At 40.8% G+C, this 11795-nt stretch overlaps 1 protein-coding gene across 1 annotated transcript in view; it reads right to left on the reverse strand.

Annotated features, from left to right (window-relative positions):
• The window catches only part of LOC117971655 (C-type mannose receptor 2-like), a 31011-nt gene that overhangs the window by 5469 nt on the left and 13747 nt on the right, over positions 1-11795 (reverse strand). The gene's annotated exons all lie outside the window — the stretch shown is intronic.

Consider the following 11795-nt stretch of genomic DNA (forward strand, 5'->3'; position numbering starts at 1 on the left):
TATTTTCACATTTTAAAATTTAGCAAAAGGAAAATATTCAGTAACAATGCAAACAACCCACGTCCTAAAACACAGAAAACACTGTGGGTCACCGAAATGAGAAGCTCTTAATTGCGAGCTTGCATCGTCATGCCTGAGCACGATGCTGCAGTGTAGAAAATAGAAACAGCACATTACAGAACTACACTCACTTCTCAGAATGCAAGGATAAGAGTTCAAATATGCGTAGCCTATATGCAAATGTAAAGCATCCTGGCATTGCAGTATTATATAGTACCTACACGCTGCTGACAGGGGTTTATAAAACTGTAATGACAGACGTGTCCACTAGATGTCAGTGTTTGAATAAAGCATGTGGGTTTAACAAGGTCACAGTCTTGAATTAGAGGTAATGGTGTGCGATTGTTCAGTTGGAATTCGTTCATTAACTGATTACCCAGCGCTATAAATAGGTCTGTTTGGGGACTGTAAGGAGAGGTGAACTGGCAGTGGAAATCTGCGTGCTACAAATAGTCACAGTACTTGTGTTTGTCAGGAAACACGCTTACCTGTCCTGACCAGAGTTTGGGTTCGGTCTGTCTTTGGGTTTCTGTTCAAAAGTTTATTAAATAAACGCAGCTGTGTTCGTGGAACGACAAACAAGTCTCTGAAGTGGTTACTGCGCATGCGCACACGACCCGTACACTACAATAGCTGTAAATACACCTCAACACGATTGCATGCTTAAAATAAAAAAAGGATTTGAATGACGTGAAACATGAAAACGTCATATTAATAAATATAAAAATTAAATCAGTAAATTACTATAATTTGAAAAAAAAAAAAAAAAAAAAGGTTCCCTAAAAATGCATCAGTTAGGGTTTATATTAATGACTGAAGTAGAGAAATGCGATGTTTGGGTTTTTAATCTTAACACTGCATCCCCTCCCACCTCCTTACAAGCAGTGAAAGGGACAAGGCAACACAAGCAACCACAGACAGCCATCATTAAGATGGACAGCTCTGCAGAGGAGAGACCCATCTGCACTGCATAAGGATGGATATTTACAGAACGCATGTGTGTGCTATCTGCCAACATAGTCAGCAGTGTAGAGTAGTGGTTAGGGCTCTGGAGGGTTGTGGGTTCAATCCCAGGTGGTGGACACTGCTGCTGTGCCCTTGAGCAAGGTACTTTACCTAGATTGCTCCAGTATAGACCCAACTGTATAAAACAGTAATTGTATGTAAAAAAATATGTGATTAATGTATAATGTGATATTTGTAATAACAGTTGTAAGTTGCCCTCGACAAGGACATTTCGGGTTTCAGTGTTTTGGCTGTCAAGGGGTTTGGCTAGCCAGTAATCGAGATTCTAATTTCTATTATTATTATTATTTATTTCTTAGCTGACGCTCTTACCCACGGCGACTTATAATTGTTACAAGTAGAAAAGGCACGACAGCGTCTGTCACTTTTCTAAGCCCCGCCCCTTTTATGACCATAAGCCCCGCCCCTTTAACGCCTTTTGATTGATTTATGACCCTAAACCCCGCCCCTATTGATTGATTTATGGCCATACTGTCCTTACACCCCCCACCACAGAGTGTTTGTATGATAACATTCTCATTGTGTTGTTGCGTCCCTGGTACAGAGACAAAATAAACAAGTCTAAACAAGTTTAAACTACTTTAATTAAATACATAAATGTAATTACAATTGGGTAGTTTTATATTTATGAGGCTGTTTCTAATGATGAAGTTTGGGGGTAGTGATTGCTGTGTGCGTATGTGTGTGTGTGTGTTTGGCCTGTTAATATAAAGTTTATGAAGGAGGGGATAGTGATAGTGTTAACAGGGGTGTTTTGTAACCTATAAGAACGGAATTACACTGTAAATAAATGTACAATAAAAATGGCTAAAACAGATACAGCACAGATTATAACAGAAGTAAAAATAATGACTGAAATGTAATTTCTTGTGTAACTTATTTTTAAACAAAAAAAAGCTGTCATGCATCTAAAATTACTATTTAAAGAAATACACTGTAGTCAACTAATATTTTCATGAATTAAAAAAATAAATAAGTGGTGTTACTTTTAACAGTAAGCTTTCTGTTTTATAACAGCTATGTTACTGTTTATTTAAGTGCTCTTACTGTAGTTACGTTTTTCCTACAAACATCAAAATATGTTCCATTAGTTTGAATTTGAACTGGATGGTGTGCAGAATAGCGATGAGAAACATGATAATGCTATAAATAATGTTAAATAAGAGTTATATTGTGTACTGGCTGTGAAAGTTTTTCAGAGCTTCTCTGAATTTACTATTCATAGTCATAGTGAACTATTTCTGTTCTGTACTGGTGATACTTTATTAATACATTTGATAAACTCCTCAGCCTTAAATGAAATGGTAATAGAAAAATGAACGTGAAGGCTAACGTTCATGGAACTGTCCCTGTTAAATCTGTTTTGACCAAGTAAGTTAGATGCAGTTCTGTACTTGGCCCCGATGTGCTCCTGCATACAAGCTTACTGCATAGAGTTTGCAAGCATCATCTATTACATGCACATAAAACAACGTGTATTTTAATAATGAAAAAAGTGATTAAGGGGAACAGTGATACTCGTGGGTGGCCAAATGTAATCCTACCCTAGCGGTGTTACCTGAATCCTGCATACTCTGTAACAACCTCTTCTAAAATATCACCATTACATAGAACCATGTGTAAGGACACAGTTACCTACCACGGCCTGAAAATCCCACAGAAATGTAGTTTTCACTTTCAAACATGCTTTTTTACTATATTTATTTTGAAAATAATTAGAAACCGATGCTAGTATATTAAAATGAGCTACAGACAGGAGTCTGCGGTATGGCTGTTCCTCCAGCATTTATACAGTTTAACAGAAAAGACGATTCTTAGTCCTAAACACGTCGTGTATGGTCTTAAAATAACCACATTAAGACAAAGAACGTAGTGGTAACAAATACCTTTAAATCGTTTTTTAGAGTATGTTACACATTTCCAGGTCATAGCCACTGCAATATTAAATTCAACCAGCAGATGGCAGTAGGCGGCATGCTTAATACAGCAGCATTGATACATTTTTTTTTAACAGAAAAAATATTATTCTTATACTTAACCACGTCGTGTATGGTTTTAAAATAACCACATTAAGTCAAATACAATTGTGGTAACATCTATCAATGTCTAAAATACATTTTAAATCGTTTTTTAGAGTATGTTACACATAACCAGGTCGTAGCCACTGCAATATTAAATTCAACCAGCAGATGGCAGTAGGCGGCATGCTTAATACAGCAGCATTGATTAAAAAAAAATGTTAACAGAAAAAATATTATTCTTATACATAACCACGTCGTGTATGGTTTTAAAATAACCACATTAAGACAAAGAATGTATTAGTAACATCTATCAACGTCTAAAATAACAGTTTTTTTATTTTTTAAATACTGTTAACTGAAGGAGGCATTAAACCCCTTACAGTGATTGATTCTTTCAAAGAGATGTCTACCACATTTGCATACAGTACCACAGAACGATAAATTAGACATGGCCTTGTTACACAGCGTCTTTTTTTACAGCCTGCGGATGTAGGAGAGTTGAAACTATCAATAAGACTTTTATTCATATCAAAACATTAGTTATCGCTTTCAAACACGCTTTTTATAAAATATTTATTTTGAAAATAATTAGAAACCGATGCTAGTATTTTAAAAACGAGCTACATACAGGAGTCTGCTGCATGCTTAATCCTGCAGCATTGATACAGTTTTTTTAACAGAAAAAATATTATTCTTTTACCTAATCACGTCTTGTATGGTCTTAAAACAAGCACAATAAGACAAAGAACGTAGTGGTAACATCTATCAATGTCTAAAATACCTTTTAAATCGTATTTTAGAGTTCTCTGTAATGTTAATAGAAACCAGTATGCAAATCCGGGGCATTATGGGTAGGCTCCTAAAATACCCTAAATCCTTTACAATGCAGCCTGTGCTAACCTTTATTGTATTCAAATACAACTTTAAATCGTTTTTTAGAACACGTTGTAATATTAAAATCAACCATTAGATGGATACATGTTTATTATGGACTTGACACAGCTACCTACCATGGTCTGGAAATCCAACCGAATTGTAGGGCCCGGCGCATTTGAGATGTGCTATTATGGGTTAATTTTCAGTGTCATATGTGTATAATATACTGATTATGAGATTATTTTCTATGTTTATGGACTCGCTGTATGGTAATAACTCCTGGTTATTGTTATGGAGAGTCTCAAACATAGTCAAAAAACAATGCATTACAATATAACTTTCTTTCTTTCTTTCTTTCTTTTCTTTGTAATAGTCTTTAAAACATGGGTACAACAGCTGCCATTTTTAGGGAAGGCTATTTTTGACAGATGTCCGGTAAAAAGGGAAGGGTCATAAATCACTCAAAACCGTTGAAAAAAGGGGGTGAGGCTTTAGAGCCATAAATCACTCAAAGTGTGGGAAAGGGGGAGGGGCTTAAGGGTCATAAATCACTCAGGGGTGGGGCTTAAGGTCAGAAATCAACCAATAGGGGTGGGGTTTAGGGTCATAAATCAATCAGAAGATGTGAAAGGGGTGGGGCTTGTGGGCAAAAATCAATCAAAAGGGGCGGGGCTTAGAAAAGTGACAGACGCTGTCGTGCTTTTACTACTGTTACAAGATATCACTTTATCTATACAATTAACAGTTCTCATTAGTACTTGTTGTATTGTAGTGACTATATCTCCAACTGTATACAGAATATGTTTTCAGTGATTAAAAATATCTGACGTTATTATTACAACAGCAGAAACCACTGTTAATTAGAATTAGAGTGACGTTTTTACTCTAAATAACAGTAACACAACAAACCCCACTGCAAACACACAGCTGTGACACAGACAACTAATATTGCAGTGAAACAATCTGAAGTATTATCTTCATAGTGAATAAACACAGCAGCTGAAGTTATTTAAAAACACAAACAGAAGGCAAGAATACTTCACTAAATAAACTTACTGTTATTAACACTTTATTTGGTTTCTGCCAAGATTTTTAAATACACTTCAAGTAAAAATAATGTACCTCAATAAAATAACTTTTCATAAAAGATAAACTTGAACAAATATTACAGTGCTTATTTGGTACCAATTGCAGTTACAATTTATTTTCGGGTATTATTGTACCAATAAATGAAAATAAAAAGTGGATTCCTTTTCTAAACTTTTCTAGAATTAGGTTCTTATCATATTGAATGTATAGCACCTTGTACAATACCGTCATAGCATCAAAGGGTATGCATACCTTTGAATTAGCATTTTTGGAGTTTTGCAAAAATAAATAATTGTAGACATCTATTTCTTTTAACTTTTTTTTCCCTCATCCACAAAAGCAAAACTTTTACTGCAAAAGATTGTTCCTAAAGTTCTTTATTTTCCAAAAATTTCTAGAAATTATAAATTTCCATTGGGGTATGTCAACTTTTGACTACAACTGTGTGTGTGTGTGTGTATATATATATAAAACACAATCGAGAAACACTAAAAGAAACTGTAATGAAAAGATAATAATTGGAGGTCACTCAGGCAAAACGTGGTTATGTGACCTAGACGTCATTCTCTGCCCAGCCTTGCCCAGTCTTAGCAGAACGTGAGAATTGATTCCTTTCCTTTCCACCGAAGCAAACCACAACCGCGTCCTAGTCTCGTGCAGCGTTCAATCCCGTTTGCTAGAAATAGCTCATTTATATAATTGTATAATAAATTGGCAACAATTAAACAATTGGGTAGAAGGAGTAAAAGGATTCCCCTGGGTCCTGCTATCCTGCTGCTGTTGCACCTGTAACATACACTTCCTGTATTTGCATCAAGACCCAGCAATGAAGTGCTTACCCAGGCTGGCGGGGTGCAGTGTTGAAAGCATCTCATTTGTTTGAGGGGGTATTAAAGCAATGTGAATGTTTACTTAGCTACACCGAGCAGGGGTTGCAGCAGGAGTTATGCAAAGTAGGGCGGTTCACCTGCGTTCAAACTAAAGCCTTTTGTGCTTTTAATTGAACAGAGTTGTATAGATGTCTTTTTAAAATAATACCTGCTCATATAATCACTTGCTGTTCAATGTATTTCCTAAACAAAGTGTGTATCGATGAGAGAATAATAAATACATGAACATCAAATTCCATTTAACCCCAAAATCAAGCTTTGAAAAGGTCTTAAAGTTAAACTTTGAGAATAAGACAGCGTGAGATATATACAGCAGCATTATCACAATCAGCAATAACAGTAGAAATACAAAATAAGAATAATAAACCAAAACATCTTAGTAGCAATACTAATAATAATTGAAAATATAATAATAATCATCATCATCATATATGTTATCAATGTTTACATATTAAAACTAAATCAAGGATAAATTGAAAATATTCCAGAATATCTCTTATGTATTTCATATACAGCAATGTCAGAAAAAATGCATTGGAATTTAATTAAATAGTGTATAAACAAGTACATCTAGATCGTGTTTTAGGAAAGTCTTACCTTACACTCAAAGCAGTGCCAAAGTGTTCTCCTCCCCGGCTGGAAACGCGCTGACAAGATGACGCTCAGTTTAGACATGATATGATATACTGAGTATGATGGGTGGAGACAAACAGCACAGCCAATGACTTCATACTTTACACAGTGACTGTCACTCCCATTTTAAAAAACAATATGTATATGATATTATATATAGAGGTATGTGCCGTGTGTTTCAATATTCATAGTTTATTATATTACACAGTGTCACAACATGGTTTAGACAGTTTTTATATATAGTATTGCTGGTTTGGGTGCTTGGGGGTGTCACTGTTCCCCTTGCTAGTTGCCATGGTGACTGTCAGACAGGAATCACACTGACTGCTGTACCAGTCCTGGCAGGCTCGATGACCTCTTCAGGGACTCTGAGATATTTAGTGACGGGGTTGGAGGATTGGGCTCTCTTTGGACCCCATTTCAATATTGATTATTCTGGAGGTACCAACACGCACAGCCGATGACCTGCCACTGGAACCCTGTTGCCATGGAGACATTCAAATCTCTCTAGTTTGTATCTACAATAACAACAGGTGTGCGCTGCAGCCCTCGCAAACAAATCAGATGTTTTAACTACTGCAACGTGAGCAGCTCAGTTAAAGACCTAAAAAAACAAACCAGTGCAAAGTATATTTCAGGCTTGCTTATACAAACACAGCATGATTGGTGCAGTTCATATATTTTCTTTATTTTGAATCACCTCTGAAGATACAACTCCATCCAGCTCCCCTCTACACCATGCTGGTCTGCAGGTATGAGAGTCACTCAGGGCTCTCTGTGCCTCTCCCCCATGCTGGGCTGCAGGTATGAGAGTCACTCAGGTCTCTCTGTGCCTCTCCCCCATGCTGGTCTGCAGGTATGAGAGTCACTCAGGGCTCTCTGTGCCTCTCCCCCATGCTGGTCTGCAGGTATGAGAGTCACTCAGTGCTCTCTGTGCCTCTCCCCCATGCTGGTCTGCAGGTATGAGAGTCACTCGGGGCTCTCTGTGCCTCTCCCCCATGCTGGTCTGCAGGTATGAGAGTCACTCAGGCTCTCTGTGCCTCTCCCCCATGCTGGTCTGCAGGTATGAGAGTCACTCAGGGCTCTCTGTGCCTCTCCCCCATGCTGGTCTGCAGGTATGAGAGTCACTCAGGGCTCTCTATGCCTCTCCCCCATGCTGGTCTGCAGGTATGAGAGTCACTCAGGGCTCTCTGTGCCTCTCCCCCATGCTGGTCTGCAGGTATGAGAGTCACTCAGGGCTCTCTGTGCCTCTCCCCCATGCTGGTCTGCAGGTTTGAGAGTCACTCAGGGCTCTCTGTGCCTCTCCCCCATGCTGGTCTGCAGGTATGAGAGTCACTCGGTTCTCTGTGCCTCTCCCCCATGCTGGTCTGCAGGTATGAGAGTCACTCAGTGCTCTCTGTGCCTCTCCCCCATGCTGGTCTGCAGGTATGAGAGTCACTCAGGGCTCTCTGTGCCTCTCCCCCATGCTGGTCTGCAGGTATGAGAGTCACTCAGGGCTCTCTGCGCCTCTCCCCCATGCTGGTCTGCAGGTATGAGAGTCACTCAGGGCTCTCTGTGTCACTGGAGACTGTGTGGTGCAGAGGTTAAAGAAAAGGGCTTGTAACCAGAAGGTCCCCTGTTCAAATCCCACTTAATAATAATAATAATAATTTTATTCCTGGCTGTCTTTCTGCAGTATTTTACAATCGGTGACATTTTGTATCTACAATAACAACAGGTGTGCGCTGCAGCCCTCGCAAACAAATCAGATGTTTTAACTACTGCAACGTGAGGAGCTCAGTTAAAGACCTAAAAAAACAAACCAGTGCAAAGTATATTTCAGGCTTGCTTATACAAACACAGCATGATTGGTGCAGTTCATATATTTTCTTTATTTTGAATCACCTCTGAAGATACAACTCCATCCAGCTCCCCTCTACACCATGCTGGTCTGCAGGTATGAGAGTCACTCAGGGCTCTCTGTGCCTCTCCCCCATGCTGGTCTGCAGGTATGAGAGTCACTCAGGGCTCTCTATGCCTCTCCCCCATGCTGTTCTGCAGGTATGAGAGTCACTCAGGGCTCTCTGTGCCTCTCCCCCATGCTGGTCTGCAGGTATGAGAGTCACTCAGGGCTCTCTGTGCCTCTCCCCCATGCTGGTCTGCAGGTATGAGAGTCACTCAGTGCTCTCTGTGCCTCTCCCCCATGCTGGTCTGCAGGTATGAGAGTCACTCAGGGCTCTCTGTGCCTCTCCCCCATGCTGGTCTGCAGGTGTGAGAGTCACTCAGGGCTCTCTATGCCTCTCCCCCATGCTGGTCTGCAGGTATGAGAGTCACTCAGGGCTCTCTGTGCCTCTCCCCCATGCTGGTCAGGAGGTATGAGAGTCACTCAGGGCTCTCTGTGCCTCTCCCCCATGCTGGTCTGCAGGTATGAGAGTCACTCAGATCTCTCTGTGCCTCTCCCCCATGCTGGTCTGCAGGTATGAGAGTCACTCAGTGCTCTCTGCGCCTCTCCCCCATGCTGGTCTGCAGGTATGAGAGTCACTCAGTGCTCTCTGTGCCTCTCCCCCATGCTGGTCTGCAGGTATGAGAGTCACTCAGGGCTCTCTGTGCCTCTCCCCCATGCTGGTCAGGAGGTATGAGAGTCACTCAGGGCTCTCTGCGCCTCTCCCCCATGCTGGGCTGCAGGTATGAGAGTCACTCAGTGCTCTCTGTGTCACTGGAGACTGTGTGGTGCAGAGGTTAAAGAAAAGGGCTTGTAACCAGAAGGTCCCCGGTTCAAATCCCACTTAATTATAATAATAATAATAATTTTATTCCTGTCTGTCTTTCTGCAGTATTTTACAATCGGTGACATCTTGCCCAGTACGGGTTCGAAATAAAATTCATCCCAATCAGTAGTCTTGAAATATGTGAGTTTAATGAAGTTTAAACAAGTCATTTATACCAAATAAACGAGTGCATTGCAACCAACTAAACGAACATTGACAACATGTGTGTAATGCGAGTTCTTGTAAACGAGACTTGCCAGTTGCCTACAATGAAACCGTATGCGCACTGACTAACCATTTAATAATACACAACAGTGTCAAACAATGCATAGACCTCAGCTCATGACAGTGCTCTATTTAGCTACACGTATATTTTAAAGCGTGCTGTATTCATGTTTCAGTGCTTGTGCTCAGCCTCTCTGAGTAGTTATAGCATTGCTGCCTGCTGGCTCTCAATGCTGGAGCCTGCGTGTCGTGACGTAGCACCCGGGCTGACTGCAGCCACAGGATAGGGGGGAGGGGCTGGGGAAGTGGATTTTTTTTTGGCAGTGCAAACTGAAGGAAAAGAAGTTATGTGACAACTAACCTAATCATGACGTTTTTTAAAATGATACCAATGTAGCCAACAAGGGGGAAAAAAGTTGTAGTTTCTTTGACATTAATGGCGGTCTTTAGGACCTTTGTTACTGGCTTTTGTAAAAAAAGGGAGACAAAATCGAACCAGGTAAATGTATAATACTTGTCATTGCTCTGTAATTGAAATGTGTTCTCATTGTTGCCAGACGCAAAAATAGGAATGGCAAACATTGTTGCAGCAGCAAAGGTCATTCAAAATGATCTATTGTTATTTATTTCTTAGCAAATGCCCTTATCCAGGGCAGCTTACAATTGTTACAAAATATCACATTATTTTTTACATACAATTACATTATATTTTATACATTATTTTTATATACAATTACTTATTTATACAGCTAGGTTTTTACTGGAGCAATCTAGGTAAAGTACCTTGCTCAAGAGTACAGCAGCAGTGTCCCCCACCTGGGATTGAACCCACGACCCGCCGGTCAAGAGTCCAAAGCCCTAACCACTACGCCACACGCTGCCCTATTTTGAATGCTGATCTGTTCTGAATGCTGATCTAGACAACATTCAGAACTGGGCAGACACATGGCAAATTACATTTAAAATAGAAATAAAAATGTGCATTATACATAACGTATGGGAGATACTGAAATTGAAGAAGGAATCTATGAAAAAGACCTAGGAGTTTTTGTTGACTCAGAAATGTCTACATCTAGACAATGAGGGGGAACTAAAAAAAGGCCAACAAAATGCTCAGATATATTGTGAAAAGTGTAGAATTTAAATACCAGGGGACTTTTTCAAATTGAAAAAAGAAACAAGGACCAGGGGTCACAAATGGAGATTAGATAAAGGGGCATTCAGAACAGAACCTTGTAACCTTTCTTATATTCTTGTAATATGAAATATCGCTGGATCCGCTCATCTCTTCCCATGGCTTCTTGTATAATTTATATGCTTTTGATGCCCAGATCTTCCTCTCCTATCCCCACTCTGACTTCGACATTTCCTCCTGGATGTGCTCGCATCATCACAAAAACATCCTCTCCAAATCAGACCTCCTTTCCTTCCCCCCTCTTCCTCCCCCATCGCTGATCTCTCTATCTCTATTCCTCTTGAATCCCCCACCCTCTCTCCCTCCTCATCCACCAAGAACCTCGGTGTCACCCTCAACCCCTCCCGATCCAACTCTCAGCACATCTCTACTCTGGCACACTCCTGTCACAGAATTCACCCCTTCCTCACGATTACTGCACACAGCTCCTAGTTCAGGCCCTGGTACTGTCCCGCCTTGATTACCGCAACTCCCTCATGGCTGGCCTCCCTGCCTCTGCCATCTGTCCACTCCTGCTCATCCAAAAGTCTGCTGCTCGTCTTGTCTTTTCCCTTCCTCGTTTCTCCCACGCTACACCGCTGCTCTGCTCTCTGCACTGGCTCCCTATCGCTGCTCGCATCCAATTCAAATCTCGCCTATCACTGCCTTGACCTTTCTGCTCCCTCCTATCTCCAGACTATCATTTCTCCCTACACCCCCCCCCCCTCCGCTCCTCCACCACTGGGCAGATTATCTGTACCCCACTCCGCTCCCCCTCTTCCAGAGCCCATATTTAGAGAAATTTCTCACCCTGTTGGCTGTCCAGTTTGTTTGCATTCCCCAGAGGCAGGTAGTTTAGTCTGCAGGCACACAAGCTTCCTCCCTCCTTGAAGCTTTCTGGTCTCTCTTTGTGTCACTCTAGTGTGCACTAAACAGGCACGCTGCTGAGACTACCTGCAGCAGCAGGGGGGTATGAACGACCGCTCTGCTGCAGCTCAGGGAAGCAACACAGGAGTGCAAACAAGGGACAGAAAAGAGTTTCTTTTCTTTTCCA

Source organism: Acipenser ruthenus, chromosome 38 (genome assembly GCF_902713425.1).
Source record: "Acipenser ruthenus chromosome 38, fAciRut3.2 maternal haplotype, whole genome shotgun sequence".
NCBI lineage: Eukaryota > Metazoa > Chordata > Actinopteri > Acipenseriformes > Acipenseridae > Acipenser > Acipenser ruthenus.